Here is a 24,443-nt window from a genome sequence, read left to right as displayed (position 1 = left end):
TTTAAATTTTCAAACTGATGTACAGAGAGGTTACAGTTTCATATGTTAGGCATTGGATACATTTCTTTTACTGTTTGTTACCTCCTCCCTCATTCCCCCCTCCCCCCTCCCTTAAAATTTTTTTTTTTATTAAATGAAATTTCTTAGTACACATGTAATATGCACATGTGTTTAAGTATGTCTAACCCCACACCAGCATTTTCATCATTACAAAAAATTAAGTAAATAACCAGACTAACATACATATTGTATAACTACTCTGTACAGAGTATTACAATTAATTTAAGTCTCAGACATCATCCATAATGTGATTTTAATAATAATGATTTTAATAACTCAGTACAGGAGACAATTATCACCAGATGCTCTATGTTTAATTTTTCTGATAAAACTAACAGATATGCACTATAGGATAAATATTGCAGAAACCCAAGAAGATATTTAAGTTCACTTTCTTTTTTTTTTTTTTTTTTTGCCAGTCCTGGGGCTTGGACTCAGGGCCTGAGCACTGTCCCTGGCTTCTTTTTGCTCAAGGCTAGCACTCTGCCACTTGAGCCACAGCGCCCCTTCTGGCCATTTTCTGTATATGTGTTGCTGGGGAATTGAACCCAGGGCCTCATGTATACAAGGCAAGTACTCTTGCCACTAGGCCATATCCCCAGCCCATAAGTTCACTTTCTTATTTGAGCTTGAGAGCTGCTGTTTGTGTGATTTTCAAAGGCAAGGATTCTCTAAACCCAGGAGAGATTATGATTCCCCTTATAGTCTTTCACAATAATCTATTCTCTTGGTCACAGAAAGGTAATTTCATTATGAAAAGAATATGGATTTGAGAAATAGTGTTAAAGCCGGGCACTGGTGGCTTATGCCTATAATACTAGCTACTCGGGAGACTGAGATCAGAGAACTGAGGTTTGAAGTCAGCTCAGGCAGCAATAAACTGACTCTGAAAGGGGAAAGCCAGCACTGCTAGAGAATTTTACAGCAATTTAAAAACACTTCTTGTTTTGTTTTGTTTTTGTTTTGCTAGTCCTGGGGGTGGACTCAGGGCCTGAGCACTGTCCCTGACTTCTTTTTGCTCAAGGCTAGCACTCTGCCACTTGAGCCACAGCGCCACTTCTGGACATTTTCTATATATGTGGTGCTTGGGAATCGAACCCAGGGCTTCATGTATATGAGGCAAGCACTCTTGCCACTAGGCCATATTCCCAGCCCTTAAAAACACTTCTTGTGGGGCTGGGGATATAGCCTAGTGGCAAGAGTGCCTGCCTCGGTATACCCGAGGCCCTAGGTTCGATTCCCCAGCACCACATATACAGAAAACGGCCAGAAGCGGCGCTGTGGCTCAAGTGGCAGAGTGCTAGCCTTGAGCGGGAAGAAGCCAGGGACAGTGCTCAGGCCCTGAGTCCAAGGCCCACGACTGGCCAAAAAAAAAAAAAAAAAAAAAAAAAACACTTCTTGTTGTGGATTAAAGCAGATCTTTCTGAACAAGTTTATTTCTGGTTTACTAAGCAAATAGAACATATAAATCAGCATTGCTTCCTATAGATCTTGTTGTCTTCTCAAGGTCAGTCTCATAAAGAAATGAGAACACTGGGTTTCTTACCTTCTTCCCCTTATGCACGTGATAAGGAACAGCCTGCTCTGTGCTTACTCATGATGCTTGCTGTACCACCAGGCAGTCCTGCTGATTCAGTATGCTTTTTCTGATTCTAAAGAAAACAGAAACTGCTCATTATATTTGCTAAAACAATAAGCCCTAATTTTCATCATATGAATCTACAATCGCCAAACAAATAAAAGTAATAGAGCTGAACAATAAACTATAATAATATATTCAGGTTCAAAGATCTGCTCATAGGGAAAGTAGCAGAACACAAATTTCATTGCCTAAGAAGGCCAAAAACTAAGTGGGTCAAGGAAGAGTTGAGAATTTCTGCACCCTCATGCTTAGTGGATAATACACGGTGAAACATCAAAAACAGGTACTTTCTATACAATTACTTCAATCATCTTAATTCATAAAAATATCATTTACTATGGGCTGGGAATATGGTTTAGTAATAGAGTGCTTGCCTAGCATGCATGAAACCCTAGATTTGATTCCTCAGTACCACATAAACAGAAAAAGCTGGAAGTGGTGCTGTGGCTCAAGTGGTATTGTGCTCGCCTTAAGTAAAAGAAGCACAGGGACAGTGCCCAGGCCCTGAGTTCATGCCCAGGACTGGCTAAATAAATAAATAGCTCTGTGTGTGTGTGTGTGTGTGTGTGTGTGTGTGTATCCTTTACTTTACATTACAGTAGGCCCTTCAAGAATCCAAATTAAGAAAACTACTGCTTCCTAAGATGCCATCTTGTATGATTATTTTTTCTATATATACAGAATTCTTAAGTTGTGTTCCAAAAGCTTTCTATTGAGAATTTATTGCTAAGCAACTGTTTTTCCTCCAAATGGAGTTTCTCTGGATTCCAGTCATCCTCCATTGCGCTTATCAGGTGCCAGTGGCTCACACCTGTAATCCTAGCCACACAAGAGGCTGAGATCTGAGAATCAAAGTTTGAGGCCAGCCCAGGCAGAAAAGTTCATGAGACCCTGATCTCCAATAAACTACTCAGAAAAGGGCAAAAATGGTTGTGGCTCAAATGGTAAAATGCTAGCCTCGAACACAAAAAGGTTCAGGGACAGCACCCAGGCCCTGAGTTTAAAACCTAGGACTGGCAAGAAAACAAACAAAAAAAACAATGGTTCTATTAACCTAACATTAACCTTTATAGTTAGTAGTATGCAAAAGACATAGCATCTGAAAAGATGACTTGCTTTTTCTGAATGAACATATAATTATATCCATAAAGTAATAGAAGATTATTAGTTTCAGCTAAGAGTAAGCATATCATATTATCAGTATATTGGTACAGATCAAACTGAAATCTTTTTTTGTTTGTTTGTTTGGGGCTTGAACTTAGAGCCTAGGTGCAGTCTCTGACCTTTTTTGCTCAAGGCTAGCATTCTATCTGAGCCACAGCTCCACTTCTGGTTTTTCCATGGTTAGAGCTAAGAGTCTCTAGAACTTTCCTTTTCCTGGCTGGCTTCAAACCACAATGCTCAGATCTCAGCCTCCTTAGTTGCTAGGATTACAGGCATGAGCCACTGGTGCCTAGCTCCAAATGGATATTTTTAATAAATAATCAGTTGGTGGGGGGAAGGGGGAACCCTAGTATGAAAATCTGCCAGGTCCAAATTTAGATTCATGTCCTAGTCTTTAACAGCTAGTTCTACATTCAGCAGCTTATTTAACCTCTCTGAGCTTTGGTTTCTTTGTACTTTATATGAAAACTATATGCTGTAAATTAAATTTTTAGTGATAAAGAAGAATGTTACTTTACATGAAGAATTTTACATTGCACAGACATGAAGTGATTAGTGCTTAATAAAGTATATCTATTATTATTCGTTATCAAAAGCAACATATGTGAAAGAACTAGAACAGGAAAATAAACAAGGATTTGAACCAGGAAACCAATCATGGACTGGTTTGTTTACACAATTAGTCAGGGCAGCTGGTCTTACATGACCAAGTCAAGCCTGAAGAATGAAACATAATAAGAGAAACAAAAAGAGTAACCTAATTGTTCAACTTTCTGAATAGGCTAAATCTGATCCTAAAAAGACATTCTTTGAATATGAACACTCTCACAGTAGCAGTAAAAGAAAAAATAATCAATGAGAAGAGCTTTATTCCTATTGAGGAAGACACTAAGAGAAAAGGCACATTAAGAGAAAAGGATCTGGGAAGTTGACATTGTTGTTACCCCATAGTCACACAGGGTTTCAATTTCTAAGATAGCAACCTGGTATCTTTCAATAACATGGATTCTCTATCAACAGCTATAAAGAACAAGGTGATTGTTTTCAACTGGTACATCCTAAATAAAAGTCAGAGTAGTGTAACAAATATTAGAAAACATGATTATAATAGGTGTACAAATACTTCATTGCCATCAAAATGCCTAGCACAGCAACTGATTTAAGACATTAAACAAGGAACATTGCTTAAATCTCATGCCTACATTAATGTAGCTTTAGAATATGTAAAGAAAATTATACATACATAATATAGGTTCAGACACAGATACACTATAGAAATATTTAACATCCCTGAAGTAGTAATTTTACAAGTCAACAACTTTACTGGACAAGAATGCTCAGATACTTGATTAAACATTATTTATTAGTGTGCTGTGAGTGTTTCCAGATTTTCTAGACGAAATTACTATTTGAATTGGATTGAGCAAGCCAGATTGCCTTTACCAACACACACACACAATTTATTACACAATTATGACGTCAAGATAATGAGATTAGACTATTCTGGCCTCAGAGTGAGCTCCAGGCCAGCTTTGGCCTGCAAGGTCTGTCTGAAAAAAATTAAAATAAAACAAAAAACCCATTAAATTGATGGGTATAATTTAACTCACATCTCTATCAGTGACCATTCTTACTGTGTCCATGTTTTTATGCTTATAACATAGTAAATAATAGCTGTACATGTATCTTTATACTTGTAATGTATAATAAATTTCCAAAAGTGAATTCAAGAGAAAATATACATTTAAATTTTCAAAAATATTGCCAAATTTTCCATCAAATATGATGTTTATTTATAATTTTTCCAGATATATACAAGAATCTCTTCTCTTCACAACCTTGTGACTGAGTACAATTAAACTTAACAAATCTCACAGAAAGGAAATAGAAGGGGCTGGGAATATGGCCCAGTGGCAAGAGTGCTTGCCTCCCATACACGAAGCCCTGGGTTCAAATCCCAAGTACCACATATAAGGAAAATGGCCTGAAGTGGTGCTGTGGCTCAAGTGGTAGAGTGCTAGCCTTGAGCAAAAAGAAGCCAGGGCCCTGAGTCCAAGCCCCAGGCCTGGCCAAACACACACACACACACACACACACACACACACAGAGAGGAAATAGAACCTAATTTCCTATATTGTATTTTTAATTTTGAGCAAGAATGTAATATACATTTCTATCTTTCATATATTTATTGATATTTCCTGTGTATATTGGTCTCTGCAAATTGTGGAATCTGTCCCAGTTTAATGGAGCTTTTCCTACATTTGACAAATTGGTCAATCTTTCCCTTTTTGGTGTCTACATTTTTTTTGTTTTTTTGTTTTTTTTGGCCAGTCCTGGGGCTTGGACTCAGGGCCTGAGCACTGTCCCTGGCTTCTTTTTGCTCAAGGCTAGCACTCTGCCACTTGAGCCACAACACCATTTCTGGCCATTTTCTGTATATGTGGTGCTGGGGAATCGAACCTAGGGCCTCAGGTATATGAGGCAGGCACTCTTGCCACTAGGCCATATCCCCAGCCCCTGGTGTCTACATTTTAAATCATGCTTAGAAAAGTCTTTTTTGATTTTAACATTATAAAAATATTCAATTGTTTTTTCCTGCTATTTTCATGATTGCTTTTGCTTTACTCTTTCTTTTTTTTCCCAGTCCTGGAGCTTGAACTCAGGGCCTAAGCACTGTCCCTGGCTTCTTTTGCTCAAGGCCAGCACTCTACCTCTTGTGACACAGCACCACTTCTGGCTTTTTCTATATATGTGGTGCTAAGAAATTGAACCCAGGGCTTCATGTATATGAGGCAAGCATTCTACCTCTAGGCCACATTCCCAGCCCTGTTTTACCTTTTCATCATGGAGAATCTATTTTGGTAGGAAAAGCTGTATAACTTGCTCTTCTTATTCACTAATACATCTTACATCCAGGTACCAATAGCTCACACCTGTAATCCTAGCTACTCAGAAGGCTGAGACCTAGAATTTCAAGGTTTGAGGCCAGCAAGGCAGGAAAATCTGATAGACTCTATCTCCAATTTACCAGCAAAAGGCTAGGCTAAAAGCAGAGCTCAATAATAGAATGCCATCTATGAGCAAGCTAACTGAGGGAAAGCACATGGCCCTGAATTCAAATCATGGTTCCAGTTTAAACACACACACACACATGCACACACGCACACACACACACACCTATAACCTTGCTTAATTGTGTGCATAGACTTCTACAATATATCCATATCACAGTTTAATTCACTTTTCTTTTCTTTTTTTTTGCCAGTCCTGGGCCTTGGACTCAGGGCCTAAGCACTGTCCCTGGCTTCTTTTTTTGCTTAAGGCTAGCACTCTGCCACTTGAGCCTCAACACCACTACTGGCCGTTTTCTATATATGTGGTGCTGGGGAATCAAACCAGGGCTTCATGTATACGAGGCAAGCACTCTTGCCACTAGGCCATATTACAAGCCCCTAATTCACTTTTCGTTAATATAACCCTATTAGCACTTACATTTTTCCACATTTTTGATTACCTAGGATGCTTCTATTAATACCCTTGTATATACTTCCTTGTACACATGTGTGGTTTAAAGATAAATATTTAGTAAAACTCCTGAGTCATTAACATATGCCATTTTTGATACTGATAAGTTACCTCCAAAATGATGTTTATACATATTATACTTTAATATTTTAATTGACCACCTATATTCATTCCACTAATATTTAAAAGTTTTTGTACTAGGGGCTGGGGATATGGCCTAGTGGCAAGAGAGCTTGCCTCGTATACATGAGGCCCTGGGTTCGATTCCCCAGCACCACATATACAGAAAACGGCCAGAAGTGGCGCTGTGGCTCAAGTGGCAGAGTGCTAGCTAGCCTTGAGCAAAAGGAAGCCAGGGACAGTGCTCAGGCCCTGAGTCCAAGGCCCAGGACTGGCCAAAAAAAAAGTTTTTGTACTAGATACTGTTAATAGAGAGCGGACATACAACATAATGGAAACTAACCCACACAAGAACACCATTATAGTGATTAAGATGCAAGTCTAGAGACAGACTGCCTAGTCCAAAGGTAGGTTAAGCAAAGACAAACTGACCTTGGCAGGACAAGTATTACTACTTCATAGGCCTGATGTAAGAATGATTTTGCTTACTGTACAGAAAGTACATAATAGCTTTATTATTATAACTTAAATTTACTATTATTAACTTTTATTTTTGCCAGAAAAGACTGGTAATGAAAATGTTTCATTGTAGAATCATCATTTCTCTGATAACCGGTAAAATTAAACACATAATTTTACCATATTAACTTCTTGTATTTCCTGTTCTGTGATCTGTTCAAGCCCTTTATTTCTTCCTACTGGGATGTTTGTAGTTTTCTTTTTTCTTCTTCATCTTTATTGTCAAAATGAAGTACAGAGGGGTTACAGTTTCATATGTAAGGCAAGTACATTTCTTTTTTTTTCTTTTTTTTCTTTTTTTAGCCAGTCCTGGGTCTTGCACTCAGGGCCTGAGCACTGTCCCTGAGCTCCTTTTGCACAAGGCTAGCACTGTACCACTTGAGCTACAGTGGCATTTCTGGCTTTTTCTGTTTATGTGGAATTGAGGAATAGAACCCAGGGCTTCATGCATGCTAGGCAAGCACTCTACCACTAAGCCACATTCCCAGCCCAGCAAGTACATTTCTCTTTTTTTTTTAACCCGTTTTTCTTTTTTACCAGTCCTGAGGCTTGAACTCAGGGCCTGAGCACTGTCCCTGGCTTATTTTTGCTCAAGGCTAGCACTCTACCACTTGAGCCACAATGCCACTTCTGGCTTTTTCTGTATATATAGTGCTGAAGAATCAAACCCAGGGTTTCATGCATGCTAGGCAAGCACTCTACCACTAGGCCACATTTCCAGCCCGCAAGTACATTTCTTATCCAACTTGTTACCTCCTCCCTCATTTTTTCCACTGTCTCCCCTCTCCCTACTTCCCTCACCTCCCCCCCCCCATGAGTTGTACAGTTGGTTTACACCAATTGGTTTTGTAAATATCACTACTGTAATGGTTTGTCTTTTTATCCTTTGTCTCTCGATTTTGGTATTCCCCTTCCTTTCCCTAGTTCCAATACACATATATACAGTATCTGGGGTACTAAGATCAGTTACAGTAATATCAGAGGTAAAATCACAAGAAGGGAATATAAAAGAAAAAAAGGTACGGTTTCACATGGCATGTTGAAAATAACTACAACAGTGACATACCACTTATTTCCATAACTTGGAGTTCATTCTGCTTAGCATTATCTTATGTGTTCATACAGGCATAGCTATTGAGCTATTGTGATCTTCTGCTATGACTATCCTAGAGATGTACTAATTATTACCTATGAGGGAAACCATAGAGTCATGTTTCTTTGGGTCTGGCTCACTTCACTTAGTATGATTTTTTCCAAGTCCTTCCATTTCCTTAAGAATGGGGCAGTATCATTCTTTCTGATAGAGGCATAGAATTCCATTTTATGTATGTACCACATTGTCTTGATCCACTCATCTACTGAGGGGCATCTCTAGTTTTCTTAATGGTCTTTACATATCTTGGGCACTAATCCATTGCTTTAAAAAACAATGCAAGCTGGGCACCAATGGCTTAAGCCTGTAATTCTAGCTAAACAGAAAGCTAAGATCTAAGGAGCAGGGTTCAAAGCCACCCAGGGCAAAATATCCGTCTGAGAAACTCTTTTTTTTTTTTTTTTTGGCCAGTCCTGGGCCTTGGACTCAGGGCCTGAGCACTGTCCCTGGCTTCTTCCCGCTCAAGGCTAGCACTCTCCCACTTGAGCCACAGCGCCGCTTCTGGCCGTTTTCTGTATATGTGGTGCTGGGGAATCGAACCTAGGGCCTCGTGTATCCGAGGCAGGCACTCTTGCCACTAGGCTATATCCCCAGCCCCGAAACTCTTATCACCAACTAAACAAAAGCTGTAAATGGAGGTATAGCTGAAGCACCAGCCTTAAGTGGAAAAAAAGTTGTGGGACAGGGCTCAAGCCCTGAATTAAGCTCCAGTACCAGTGTGTGTGCTCATGCTCACATACAAACACATACACACACACACACACACACACACACACACACAAGATAAAAATAATTTCTAGTATAATACATAAGTTCTGGCCCATGAACAGTCAGGTACTTGTGACCAAGTCACAAGTACTGATCACTGTTTGTTAAAAGAATTTCAGGTCCTGATCTCTAAAAGATTTTTAATTGCTTAGATTTAGGGGAAGGAGGTAGGAAATATTCTCTCAGGGGAAAGAAACCTCTTTTTCTTCCATGGGTTGTTTGGATGTTATAACATTATTCTTGGCATTATCATCAGATAGGCATGCCAAGAGAAGCCCATGAGAGGAATGATTTTGAGGGCCTTACAGGACTGTCAGGCCACATTTCCTTCCCCTGTGAGCAATGCAAAGTAAGTCACAGGCTTACCAGCAATTTCTAGTTTACCTATTCTTTTCTCTTAAATGCCTGATACAGGATCTAAATATATTATCTACTCTGAATGAACAAGTACATTTGAATGGATACAGACTCTCCTTTACTAGGTTACAGACTCTTGTGGGCAAGTATGCTGTCATCTCTACCTTGCTATCACTCCCACAATATCTAACAAAGCTTCTATACAGAGAAGCACTCAAATGTTCTACTGAATAGATCACTATCACTGAGCATTCATGAAAGCAGCTGAAGTGATCAATGTAAAACAAGTGATCCCTTCTTCATAAAAAAGATTACACTCTGATTTGCAGCTTCAGGTTGCTCTGGTGCTGTTTAGGTCTCTTTATCTTAAATTCATTATTTCAGGTCTTTGTTCCAGCAAAACAAAACAATGAAAAATAAAGTTCCTAGCAATTACAGAGACTTGAGTGTTCTGGGTGCTGCAGGAGACTGTTCATGAAATTCTGGTCATGTATTAGCCTCTTTCCCAAACAATTCTCATTACTAATATTTAAGTATGATCTACACACTACATCTCCTAGTTTTTTCTTTCCACATGCCCTATTTTGCTAAGTGATGCTAGGTTGATTATTTTCCAAGATAACACTCTTGGTGATCTAGGCTTATAGTTTCATGTGAAACAATAAGACAATGTGGTTTTGTTTTGGAAGAAGGTAATTTTTTTAGTTCTGCATATATTTTAGAGATGAGGCCTTTGTCCGTTGAAAGCCCGGTAAAGATCTTCTCCCAGTCTGTGGGCTTTCTGTTTATCTTGCGAGCTATGTCCTTTGCCGTGCAGAAGCTCTGCAGTTTGATGCAGTCCCATTTGTCCAACCTTTCTTTGATTTGTAGCCTTTCTGGGTCATTGTTACTGCGCCAAGGAGCCCAAGTGTTTCTCCTACTCCTTCCTTTAGTGTTTTCAGGGTGTCTGTTTTGATTTCGAGGTCTTTAATCCATTTGGAATTGATTTTGGTGCAGGGTGATATATAAGGATCTAGTTTTAGTTTGTTGCATGTGTTGAGCCAGTTTTGCCAGCACCATTTGTTAGAGGCTATCTTTCTTCCAAGCTATTGTTTTAGCTCCTTTATCAAAGATTAAGTAGGCGTAGTTCTGTGGGTTCATTTCTGGGTCTTCAATTCTGTTCCATTGGCCTTCAGGCCTGTTCCAGTGCCAATACCAAGCTGTTTTTATTACTATAGCTTTATAATACAGCTTGAAGTTGGGTATTGTAATTCCTCCAGCACTGTTCTTTCTGCTTAGGAACCAATAGCCCCCTCATCAAGTGGGCTAAAGACTTGCAAAGAGACTTCTCTGATGAGGAAATGAGAATGGCCAAGAGACATATGAAAAAGTGCTCTACATCACTAGCCATAAAAGAAATGCAAATCAAAACAACATTGAGATTCCATCTCACCCCAGTAAGAATGTCATATATCAAGAAAACTAACAATAACAATTGTTGGAGGGGATGTGGCCAAAAGGGAACTCTACTTCATTGTTGGTGGGAATGTAAACTGGTTCAGCCACTCTGGCAAGCAGTATGGAGATTCCTCAGAAGGCTAAATATAGAACTCCCCTATGACCCAGCAGCCCCACTTTTGGGTATTTATCCAAAAGACCACAAACAAAATCACAGTAATGCCACCAGCACAACAATGTTCATCGCAGCACAATTTGTCATAGCTAGAATCTGGAACCAACCCAGATGCCCCTCCGTAGACGAATGGATCAGGAAAATGTGGTACATATACACAGTGGAATTTTATGCCTCTATCAGAAAGAATGACATTGCCCCATTTGTAAGGAAATGGAAGGACTTGGAAAAAATTATACTAAGTGAAGTGAGCCAGACCCAAAGAAACATGGACTCTATGGTCTCCCTTATTGGGAATGATTAGTACAGGTTTAGGCAAGTCATAGCAGAGCATCACAAGAGCCCAATAGCTATACCCTTATGAACACATAAGATGATGCTAAGTGAAATGAACTCCATTATGGAAACTCCATTATGGAAACGATGGTTATATCACAGTTGTAACTACTTTCAACGTCCCATCTGTATCTGTAGCTTCTATTATTGATGATGTTCTCGTATCACCTTCCAGTGGTTGTACCTACACTATCTCTGTAATCTTATCTGAGTATTTTGGAAACCGTGTGTGTGTATACTGGTATTAGAAGTAGGAAATTGAAAGGGAATACCAAAATTGAGAGACACAGGGTAAAAAAAGACAAACAACTACAAAAGCAATACTTGCAAAACTGTTTGGTGAAAGTGAACTGAACACCTCAGGGGGGGAAAGGGAAAGGGGGAGGAGGGGTGGGTATGAGGGACAGGGTAACAAACAGTACAAGAAATGTATCCAATGCCTAACATATGAAACTGTAACCTCTCTGTATATCAGTTTGATAATAAAAATTTTAAAAAAAGACAATGTGGTGTAATGGGAAAAGTACCAAGCCAAATGATCGATGTTTGAGTTCTGACTCAGCCATTAACTAACAAAAGGAACTTAATATTCCTAAATTTGTCTTCCTGTTTCCAAGTGGGAATAACATCAATAATATCTAACCCACTTGGATAATAATACTACAGTAAAGATTATAAAATTCAGCCGGGCGTTGGTGGCTCATGACTGTAATCCTAAATCACTCAGGAGGCTGAGACTAAGGACTGTGGTTCAAAGCCAGCCAGGGCAGAAGACTCCAATTAACCACTCAAAAACAACAACAACAAAACAACAACAACAACAAAAAAAAAACTGGACACGGTACTATGGCTCACAGTGGTAAAGTGCTAGCCTTGAGCAAAAATGATCAGGGATAGGGCCCAGGCTTTGAGTTCAAGCTCCATGACCAATAAAAAAAAAAATTATAAAACTTGATGAGAATGAAGATTATTTTATAAAGTTTACTACAATCATGTATCAATACCATGTGAAATGTGGATCAAAGACAGTATCAATGAAAGGACTCTCTACCAAACAATTTACTTCATGAAGTCAAGGATTATGTCTTACTGAGTCATGGCTATACCTCCAAAGCCTGGCATACTCTTTTTTTGTTTTTGTTTTTTTGTTTTTTGTTTTTTCTGTTTTTTTTTGGCCAGTCCTGGGCCTTGGACTCAGGGCCTGAGCACGGTCCCTGGCTTCTTCCCGCTCAAGGCTAGCACTCTGCCACTTGAGCCACAGCGCCGCTTCTGGCCGTTTTCTGTATATGTGGTGCTGGGGAATCGAACCTAGGGCCTCGTGTATCCGAGGCAGGCACTCTTGCCACTAGGCTATATCCCCAGCCCTGGCATACTCTTTTAATGAAGACTAAAGCAGGGCTGGGAATGTGGCTTAGTGGTTGAGTGCTTGCCTACCATGCATGATGAAGCCCTGGGTTTGATTCCTCAGCACCACATAAACAGAAAAAGCCAGAAGTGGCACTGTGGCTCAAGTGGTAGAGTGCTAGCCTTGAGCAAAAGCAGCTCAGGGACAGTGCTCAAGCCCTGAGTTCAAGCCCCAGGACTTGGGGGAAATAAGACTAAAGCAATGATTTAAAAGTGAAGATAATCAATCACTGATATTACCCAAATAAGCAAATCTCCAAATTTCAGTTTCCTCATTTGTAAAGGAAATACTACTACCCACCTGAAAAAGTACTTAAAGAGAAGTAATGTTCATAGAATGTAACATAATAGATACTCCTCTTTTTGCTTCGTTCTCCTAAATCAGGTCTAGTTGAGGACTTGGTTGTGAAAAAGATAAATATAAGGTAACAATAATAGGTACTGATTCAAATTTTTCTAGGGACAAGGAGCATCATGCTATCATCTGCCATTAATGTCAATAAAATTAATACATTAACAAAATAATCACTTAAATAATTTTTTCCAGTCCTGGGGCTTGAACTCAGGGTCTGAACACTGTCCCTGAGCTTCTTTTTGCTCAAGGCTAGCACTCTCCACTTTGAGCCACCGCACCACTTTGAGTCTTTTTTGTTTATGTGGCACTAAGGAATCAAACCCAGGGCTTCATGCATGCTAGGCAAGCACTCAATCACTAAGCCACAGTCCCAGCCCAATACTTTTTAAAGTTAGTGAACTAGGAGAGAACGAGGGAAGGGGTGACATTGTCCAAAAAGAAATATGCTCTACTTGATTCATATCACTGTACACCGCCTTTATAATAATAAAATTTTAAAAGCCAGTGAACTGCTATAGTGAACTGCTACTGTGACTCATATAAAATAGACTCTTTAAATAATCATTCCCATTGAAATTAAGAGCCTTCTCAGAGAGAAATGCTTATTTATAGTACCTAACTGTGACAGCTGTACTAACAGATTTTTAAATGACTTAGGCATCTAAACTGTATCAGAAAAATTCTATTCACTGGTCACTGGTAAGATGGGAAAAATGTTTTATTTTGTTAGCAATAATATTACATACATAGAATAAGTTTAATCTATGCATCAGAATTCAAACCAGAGCACTTAACAAAAACTACAAAATAGATGAAGCATAAACTGACAGAATTGAAATGGTAAATATGTAACTTACCAATATCACAAATTTCAATCCCCAATTTCAGTAATGGATAAAACTAAAGAAAATATTAGCAAGGAAATAGAAGCTATAAACACAACTATCATCCAATTAAACCTAACAGACATCTACAGAATATTTTAGATAATAACAGCAGAATATACATCTTTCTCAAGAACACATACATGGTCAGAAAAGACCATAAAGCAAGACTTATAACACGATTAAAAGGGCCTAAACCATATAAAGTATTTTTAACCAAAAGAGAATAAAATTTAAAACTAGAAAGAAATCTGAGAAGTTCCAGTATATGGAAATTAAACCACATACTTTAAATAACCAAAATGTCAAAGGATAAATTGCAAGAAAAATTAGAAAAGACTGAAATAGATAAAAACATAAATATGGCAAACCATATGTATGAGATCTAACCAAAGCAGTGCTTAGGGAGAAATTTATAGCTATATTTTTTTTCAGGTAAGATTTCAAAGAATAATGAAACTTTCCACCTTAAGAAACTAATAAATTCAGTAGGGCACCAGTGGCCCACAGCTGTAATCCTAAATCCTCAAAAGGGTGAGGTCTGAGGATCATGTTTCAAAGCCAGCCCTGGCAGGAAAGTCCATGAGATTCTTATCTCCAATTAATCATCAGAAAGCTGGAAGTAGAGCTGTGGTTCAAGTGATAGAGCACTATCTTTGAGCAAAGTAGCTCAGGAACAATGTCTAGACTCTGAGTTCAAGCCCCTGGACCAGCACCAAAAAAAAAAAAAAAAGGAAAAGGAAGAAAAGAAACTCAAAGCAAGCAGAAATACCAATAGAGCTCAAAGTAGAAATAAATAAAATAGAACAAAAATACAGAAAATTGACAAAAGCCAGTGGTTCATGCCTATAATCCTAGCTACTAGAGAGTCAAGGGCTAAATTGATCCTGGAGTGTAACTTCTGAAACCATAAACCAAAATAAACTTTCTCTTGATCATCTAATTCCCACAATGACTGAAAACTTACACAATACCCAGAAAGAGGGCTGGGAATATGGCTTAGTGGCAAGAGTGCTTGCCTCGTATACGTGAAGCCCTGGGTTCGATTCCCCAGCACCACATATATAGAAAACAGCCACAAGTGGCGCTGTGGCTCAAGTGGCAGAGTGCTAGCCTTGAGCAAAAAGAAGCCAGGGACAGTGATCAGGCCCTGAGTCCAGGCTCCAGGACTGGCTGAAAAAAAAAATCCAGAAAGAACACTTCAGGATATACAAAGATATGGAATATTATCAAGCATTCTTATATTTAAATGGACATTTCTCCAGAGATGAGAAGCAAATGACCAATAAGCACATAAAAGATGCTAAACATCATTAGTCATTAAAGAACATGAGAAATCAAAGTCACAACTTCAGAACCATCAATGTGCTAGAATCAAAAAGAAAGCCAAGAACAATTGTTAGTGAGGATGTGAAGAAATTAGAATCCTTCTGCACTGTTGACAGGAAAGCAACATGGTGTACCTGTTTTAAAATCAGGCAGTTCCTCAAAAAAGGGGAACATCAGGCCAGTGCATGGCTTAAGACTATAACCCTAGCTAGAGGCAGAGATCAGGGAATCATGGCTCAAGGCCAGCCTGTGAATAAGTCTGTCTTAATAGATAGGTGTGGTGGTACATGACTGTCATCTTAAGCTACAAGGGAAGCACAATGGCTTGGGACAGGGGCCATGCTTGTCATCCCAGTAACAAATGGAAGCACAAGTAGAAGGAAGATCATAGTCCAAGCTGGTGCAGACACAAAAATAACATCCTATCTTGAAAATAACCAATGTTAAAGGAGGGTTGAAGAGTGGCTCAAGGGGCAGAACACCTGTTTGGCAAGCATAAGTACTGAATTCAAACCCCAGTTATCACTCAAAAAAAAAAATTAGGCTAAGGGTGTACACATAGCTCATGTGGAAAGCACTTGTGCAGCATGGGAGAGGAGTAGGTTTGATCCTCAGCACTACAAGTAGTAATATTAATAGAAATAATAGTAGTAGTAATCATAGTAAACACAAGGTAAACATAGAGTTGACAGGTAACAAAAAAATTTCACTCCTAAATACCCAAGAGAATATCACTACATAGTCTAGGTATGGATATCCCAAGTCCTCAAAAGGTTGAGGTCTGAGGATCCCAAAACTCAAGAGACAGAGGCAGGAAGATCACAAATTCAAGACCGGCCTGGACTACGTATTGAAACACTGGTTCAAGAAAACAAGAAGAACAGAGAGACAGTAGAGACCAGGTCTGTGAAACCAAAAACTGCTTGCCAAATGGTATTTCCCACAGGATTGAGGCAGTGACTCAACAGTATGTAACTAAAACCAAACAACTACTCAACATATAAAGGTCAAAAACTGACCTCTCAGTGGAATACAATAGCCCAAAAGCTATGTGTGTACGTTCATATAAAACTACTGTCGACATATTGTCTAATATCAACATTACATTTAAAGCCCTAGGCGAATTTTCTTGGGCTTGGCCACGTGGATACGGTATATGTTCTTGATACATTGCGTATTGTACATATGTCTACCTGACCTAGGGAAGGGAAAGAAAAACAGGGTGTAAGATATCACAAGAAATGTACAGCTGGGAATATGGCCTAGTGGCAAGAGTGCATGACTCATATACATGAAGCCCTGGGTTCAATTCCCCAGCACCACCTATAATACAGAAAATGGCCAGAAGTGGTGCTGTGGCTCAAGCAGCAGAGCTAGCATTAAGCAAAAAGAAGCCAGGACGAGGTAACAAACAGTACAAGAAATGTATCCAATGCCTAATGTATGAAACTGTAACCTCTCTGTAATCCAGTTTGATAACAAAAAAAATATATATATAAAAAGAAATATACACACTGCCCTACTATGTAACTGTACCCTTTTTGCACAACACTGTCAAAAAATTTGTGTTGAATTAATAAATAAATTAAATTTAAAAAAAAAAGAAAACAAGAAGAGGGCTGGGATATGGCCTAGTGGTAAAGTGCTCACCTCGTGTACATGAAGCCCTGGGTTCGATTCCTCAGCACCACATATATAGAAAAAGCCAGAAGTGGTGCTGTGGCTCAAGAGGTAGAGTGCTAGCCTTGAGCAAAAAGAAGCCAGGGACAGTGCTCAGGCCCTGAGTTCAAGCCCCAAGACTGGCAAAACAAAACAAGAAAACAAGAAGGCTGTGCACTTGTGGCTAACACCTGTAAATCTAGCTTCTGAGGGGGTTGAGATCCGAGGATGGCAGCTTGAAGCCAGTTTGAGCAGGAAAGTCTGTGAGACTCCTATCTCTAACTACCAGCACTACCTTTGGGCAAAAAAGCTCAGGGTCAGTGCCCAGGCCCCGAGTTCAAGCCCCAGGAATGGCACAAAAAGAAAAGGGAATATTTCCCTTTGTACAACTACTTAAAGAGAATTTCTATGAGACAGATATACTACCTTCTGCATAATAAAACACCTGATAATAACTTTTTTTAAAAGATTATTTCCAGGGCTGGGAATGTGGCTTAGCAGTAGAGCACTTGCCTTCCATGCATGGAGCCCTGGGTTTGATTCCCTGGCACCACATATACAGAAAAAGCCGGAAGTGGCGCTGTGGCTCAAGAGGTAGAGTGCTAGCTTTGAGCACAAAGAAGCCAAGAACAGTGCTCAGGCCCCGAGTTCAAGCTCCAGGACAGGCAAAAAAAAAAAAAAAAGACACTCTGTGAAAGGAAGGGAAGAAGGGAGGTGATGTGAGAAGAAAGGAAACAAAAAAAAAAAGGGAAAGGAAGAAAGGAAGAAAAATACTATGGTAAATGAAAGAAGCCAGACACAGATTCTATTTATATGAAATATCCAGAATAGGCAAATTCACAGAGAAAGAAACTACATTAGTGATGATCAGGGACCAACTAAAGAGGAGTGATAAAGAGAAATGAGGACTAACTGCTATAGGTACTGATTTCTTTCTGCAGTAATGAGGCTGTGGGAAATTAGATACTGTAGCAGTGATGGATGCACCATTCTGTGAGTCAGGTGAAAACCACTGTACACTTGAAACTCTCTAAATAGATGAATTTCATAGTATGTGCAAATCTCAATAAAGATATTTTTGAAATAAGAATTAAAACTAGGGCTGGGGATATGGCCTAGTGGCAAGAGAGCTTGCCTCGTATACATGAGGCCCTGGGTTCGATTCCCCAGCACCACATATACAGAAAACGGCCAGAAGTGGCACTGTGGCTCAAGCGGCAGAGTGCTAGCCTTGAGCAAAAAGAAGCCTGGGACAGTGCTCAGGCCCTGAGTCCAAGGACCAGGACTGGCCAAAAAAAAAGAATTAAAACTAGAAATAACTATAATTCTAATTCGTCCGACTTCAGCACAACTGCTCTGCCATTGCATTGCCAAAATTGCTACTACTCTTTAACTACAAAGTAGAAAGTAATTTGTCCTTTTATGATCCATAAGTTATTTTAAGGGCTACAAAGGTATTTTATATAAAGTGTAAATATTTAAATACTAAATTTTTATTTTACATTAAAATATTTTATTTGGTTTTGTTTTGTTTTGCCAGGCCTTGAACTCAGGGCCTGAGCACTGTCCCTGGCTTCTTTTTGCTCAAGGCTAGCACTCTGCCACTTGAGCCACAGCGCCACTTCTGGCCATTTTTTATATATGTGATGCTGGGGAATCGAACCCAGGGCTTCATGTACACGAGGCAAGCACTCTTGCCACTAGGCCATATTCCCAGTCCCACATTAAAATATTTTAATACATGTGTCAAGACAATCATAACTGCTAATAAACTAAATTTTATCTTTTTTTTGTTTGGTTTTTTGTTTTGTTTTGCCAGTCCTGGGGCTTGAACTCAGGGCTTGAGCACCGTCCCCGGCTTCTTTTTGCTCAAGGCTAGCACTCTACCATTTGAGCCACAGTGCCACTTTTGGCTTTTTCCATATATGTGGTGCTGAGGAATCAAACCCAGGGCTTATGTATACAAACAAGGCAAGCATTCTACCACTAGGCTATATTCCCAGCCCTTAAGTTTTATCTCTTTTTTTTTTTTTTTTTTTTGGTCAATCAGGGGGCTTGAACTATGGACCTGGGTGCTGTCACTAACTCAAGGCTAGTGCTTTACCACTTGAGCCACAGCACCATTTCCAGCTCCTTCTATGATTAATTTTTGGAGATAAGGGTCTCATGGACTTTCCTGCCCAGGCTGGCTTTGAACCATAATCCTCAGATCTTGTAATCCTCAGATCTCCTGAGTAGCTAGGATTATAGGTGTGAGCCACCAGCACCAGCACTAAATTTTATCTTTAATGAAGGATTTAAAAATGTTTAGCAAGCTTTACATTAAAACTTTTATCCAAACAAGTGTGTGTGTGTGTGATCGCGTGTATTTGTGTGTCATGTCAGTCCTGAGGAATAAACTCAGGACCTGGGTGTTGTCACTGAGCTTTTTTGTTCAAGGGTAGTGCTCTACCGTGTGTGTGTGTGTGTGTGTGTGTGTGTGTGTGTGTGTGTGTGTGTGTGTGCGTGTGTTTGGAGGTAAGAGTCCCAGACTTTCCTGCCCAGGCTGGCTTCAAATTGCAATCATCAGATCTTAGCCATCTGAGTAGCTAGGATTGCAGGCATCAGCCACTGGCACCCAGCAGAAGTAGCATATTTTGTTTGATAGATTTTCTCATTTGTTTGGTTTATTAACCAGGAACTAATCCTCTAAAAGAGCTAAGCAACAACAGGATTTTAGACATTCCTCAACATTTCCCAGGCTTATATTTTAGTTTTTAGTTTCATCAAAATGTCTCTATTAAACATCAATAGTTTTATCAAATAAAGGTTTTCTATGGGCCTTTACCATCTGTTAGGATGAAATGACATTAGGAAAATTATTTAGCTTCTTTTCACCTGCTTTTTTTCTTCTTTTTAAATGAAGTTTTTTTTTAGTTTTTTTTTTTTTTTTTAATCTGCTTCTGTGCTAGGGATATAACTCAGAGGCAGAGCCCTTGCCTAGAATACTCAAGATTCTGGGTTGGGTCCCCAACACAGAAAATCAAAAAAGCACTCTGTGAGGTGTAATTTTCAACACCTCTTGAAAGATAAAGCTGGGCCAGCAGACACTAAACTGATGAACACATTTTAAGAACAACATAAACCTGAGGTGAGAATAGTCAAGTAGGGAGATAAGAATGAGACCAAAACTGGTACATATCATGAGATTTGCAAAACATTTTTTAATCAATTTTTTAGGCCAAATATTTAGTTCTTTAAATTTAAAAGATAGTCCATTAGTAATCAACACAGACAATACACTGAATGCATGATACAAAAACCCCTGCCCAAACTGAAAAGGGTAACCTCAAAATTATTTTCCTTAAAGCGTACCAAGTAGTAAGCCACAAAAGTATCATGATGACTTGCCTGACACTATTTTTTAAACACTACAAATAATATTTGAGTGAAAGTAACACTTTCTCCAACACTATCCTTAGCAAACTATAATAAGAACACCAAACCAGGGAGGGCTCTACACTTGTCATTAAGGAAATGCCAAAAGTACAAATAAAAGTATGAAATGACCTAATTTAAAGTTGCCAGCTAGAACGTAGTGCTGTGGTAGAGCACTAGCCTTGAGCAAAAGAGCTCAGGGACAGCAGATAGATACAGCACTTAACTGACCAGAGAAAACGGGAAAAGAACAAAGAAATGTCTGAGATAAATGTAGTAGCTAAGGATTAAGTCTGCTGCACAAATCACTGTTTTGTTTTTTGTTGTGTTTTTTTTGTTGTTGTTGTTTTTTTACCATTCGGGGGTTTGGACTCAGTACCTGAACACTGTCCCTGGCTTCTTTTTGCTCAAGGCTAGCACTCTGATACTTGAACCACAGTGCCACTTCTGGCCGTTTTCTGTATATGTGGTGCTGGGGAATTGAACCCAGGGCTTCAAGTATATGAGGTAAGCACTCTTGCCACTAGGCTATATCCCCAGTCCCCAAATCATTGTTTTAAAGGTTCTTATGTTAAATTGTACAGACCAGTTGTTTATTGTTTTTTAAGCTCATATATGCAGCTATAGTATCTTTAAAAACTAAATGCTATTTTATCCAAAAAGTGTGTGTGTATGTGTGTGTATGTGTGTGTGTGTGTGTGTGTGTGTGTGTGTGTGTGTTGAATATCTATCTATCTATCTATGTTGATCTGGCAAAACACTGGTCCTGGAAAAAAAAGGAAGTTTGAGTACATAATTTTAGTATACAAGTAATTTTACATAAATAAAATTACTTACTTAAAAAAGCAAACTACCCTTAGAAACTTACCAAGCTCCTGGATTAAAAAAAAAAAAAAAGTAAAGTACACATATACAGATCTCAGTTCCATCTATCCAACTAAGGAACCAATCTGGAAAATTCCTTATAAAATTGAGGAGATTTGGGTTTTAATTTTTGTCAGACATGGGGCTTGAACTCAGGGTCTGGGCTATCTCGCTGAGTTTGTTTGCTCAAGGCTAGCCACTCTACCACTTAGAGCCCCAGTGCTACTTCGGTTTTCTGGTAGTCAGTTTGAGATAAGGGTCTCAATAGACTTTCTTACCTGGCCTGGCTTCAAATCATGATCATTTGATCTCAGCCTCCTAAGTAGCAAGGATTACAGGCATGAGCCAACAGCATGTGGCTTTAACATTGCATTTGAAGTATTCTATTTCTTGATGGTTGCTTTTCTAGTAAAGTATAAAATATGCATTCTAAGTATTCACAATTAATCTATGTAACTCAGATTAATTTATCTCTCAATACATACATCCATTGATTTTGAAACCATCAACTTTCCAAAGGACACTGAGTACCTACCTACCTTCTCTGCTTTTTCAACCTCTCCCTTCCATGGTTATCTTTTTTTTTTTTTTTTTTTGGCCAGTCCTGGGCCTTGGACTCAGGGCCTGAGCACTGTCCCTGGCTTCTTCCCGCTCAAGGCTAGCACTCCGCCACTTGAGCCACAGCGCCGCTTCTGGCCGTTTTCTGTATATGTGGTGCTGGCGAATGGAACCTAGGGCCTCGTGTATCCGAGGCAGGCACTCTTGCCACTAGGCTATATCCCCAGCCCCATGGTTATCTTTTGATAACATTAAAACCTGTTCTTCAATCCCATATTTTCTTCTGGTTACTGCCCCTTACCTTGTTCATTCTTGGCCAAGCACTTTATTTTTTAAGTTATTGACTTACAGTCTCATCTTCAATCCACCGTTCTAGTTAAGATCATCAATGGCTTTCCAACTGCCAACCCAAACATTTCTCATTTTACCTAGCTTCGTTACACACACCAACATAGCAGCTTACCACAGCACTTATGTAGGTACTGACTGTTGTCTTCTGCCTCCCTTTAGGGGTATTTGTTTCTTCAATTCGATTTGTATACAGTCTGATATCCCTATTATAACCTGTTCTCACTTTCTATGTTTTCATCCTCTCTTGTGGCTTTAACTACTTCTCCTTAAAACCCATCCCAGCTTTCCAAAACCTAGGAAATCTCTTACATACCTTCTCCTAATTAAACTTTCACCACACTCAAATCACCTAAGCTGGACATCTAGGAACTGTCCTACTCACCAACTACATTCTCCAATCAACCCTAATATATTTGTTATTTTGGGTGCTAAGATCAAACACAAGACCTCATGTGAGCTAGATAAGTACTCTACCACTGAGCCATACTCTCAGTCCAATTTTATTAATGCTAACTCTAAATATCTCATCTGCCCTTTCTTTTTCATCACAGACATTACTGCCCTAATTCATGCCTGGCTTAGTTTTTTTTCCCAATACTTTCCCTAATGGAATCTCTATCCCAATTTATCTGTTACACTAACAGCAAAATACTTTTCTAAACACACAAATATTACCAAACAGTATTTTATTCTCTTTAATTTTTTATTGTTATTATAAATGTGATGTATAGAGGGGTTATATAGTCATTTACGTCAGGTAATGAGTGCATTTGTTTTTGGACAATATCACTCCTTCCCTGGCTCTTTCTCAGTTTTTCCTCCTATCCCCACCCACAAGCTGTATAGTTCAACACAGTGTCTAGTGAGTACCACTGCTGCATTTGTTCACCCTTTGTCCCTCCATTACTGTGCCCCCCTTTACACTCTCCCAAAGACAGATAACTGAATAAACAAGACCAAAGGAAAACAAAACCAGCAACAAACCCTCTTATTTTCATTTCCTGGAGTTCATTAAGATAAATATTATTTTATATGATCAGATGCGTATAGGCATTGCACCTTTGTGTTCCTCTCCTAAGAGTATAAATATAAACAGTATTTTGAAACTCTTCATTTGGGTCCTCATGATCTACTTTTAAAAATTCTTACTCCTTTGGATAGTAAATGAAGCTTTTTATTATCTGGCTCCTAGGCCCAGGTCTCCTGCCTTAATTTCTTTCAAGATATGAAACTAAAGCTGACAGTATGCCTCAGTGATAGAGCACTTGCTATCATGTTACAAGGCCCTTGGTTTGATCTCTAGCATGGCAAACTAAAAAAAACAAAAGTTTTTTGGGTTTTGTTTTGTTTTGTTGACAGTCCTGGGGCTTGATATCTGGGCCCCGAGCACTATCCCTGGGCTCCTTTTGCAAAAGGCTAGCACTCTACCACTTGAGCCACAGTGCCATTTCCAGCTCTTCCAATGGCTAATTTTTGGAGATGACAGTCTCACGGACTTTCCTGCCTGGGCTGGCTTCAAACAGCAATCTTCAGATTTCAGCCTCGCTGGGAATATGGCCTAGAGGTAAAGTGCTCACCTCGTATACTTGAAGCCCTGGGTTCGATTCCTCAGCATCACATACACAGAAAAGGCCAGAAGTGGCGCTGTGGCTCAAGTGGTAGAGTGCTAGCCTTGAGCAAAAAGAAAGCAGGGACAGTGCTTAGGCCCTGAGTTCAAGCTCCATGACTGGCAAAAAAAAAAAAAAAAAACAGATTTCAGCCTCCCAAGTAGCTAGGGAAACAAATGTAAGCCACTGGTATCCAGTAAAAAGATGAATTTTTTGTTTGTCTTTTTTTTTCTTATTTATTGTCAAAGTGATATACAGGGAGGTTACAGTTTCATACATTAGACATTGGATACATTGCTTGTACTGTTTGTTACCTCCTCTCTCATTCCCCCCTTCCCTCTCCCGCAAAAGATGAATTTTTGAATGTTACTCAATCTCCAAAAGAGCTATGCTACCATTATTTGCAGTTGCCCAAATTAACAACATATATTGTTCCATAAACTTTTTTCATATTGGTGCCCAAGCTTTCCTCTACTTAAAATGTCTCTCTCATTTCCATCTATCTAAAAATGCAAAATAGTATTTCAATACATCAATTTTGTAATACATCAGTGTCATTATTTTGGAAAAAAATCTTCCTTGATTTCCCCAGTGGAAATGGTCCTCCTCACAAAAGCTTATGCATTCACTTATTTACATATTTGTCTTCCCAAGTAGCTCTTTATTCTTTGAAGGCAAGGTCATCCTATTCATCCATCTCTCCCATAGTCTTGCCAGAGCAAATGAGTCAACAGTCGCTACTAAATTAACAAATAA

General features: G+C 39.2%; 1 protein-coding gene across 2 annotated transcripts in view; it reads right to left on the bottom strand.

Annotated features, from left to right (window-relative positions):
- Positions 1-24,443, bottom strand: part of Zfyve9 (zinc finger FYVE-type containing 9) — a 103,331-nt gene that overhangs the window by 63,104 nt on the left and 15,784 nt on the right. For both annotated transcript variants that reach the window (XM_048351309.1, XM_048351310.1), the window contains exon 2: positions 1,607-1,712. The gene's annotated coding sequence lies outside the window, so the exon portion shown is untranslated. The remainder of the gene's footprint in view (positions 1-1,606; positions 1,713-24,443) is intronic.

Source organism: Perognathus longimembris, chromosome 7 (genome assembly GCF_023159225.1).
Source record: "Perognathus longimembris pacificus isolate PPM17 chromosome 7, ASM2315922v1, whole genome shotgun sequence".
In the NCBI taxonomy this organism is placed as follows: Eukaryota; Metazoa; Chordata; class Mammalia; order Rodentia; family Heteromyidae; genus Perognathus; species Perognathus longimembris.
The sequence above is the reverse complement of the archived record's forward strand: the minus strand, read 5'-3'. Positions and strand labels throughout refer to the sequence as shown.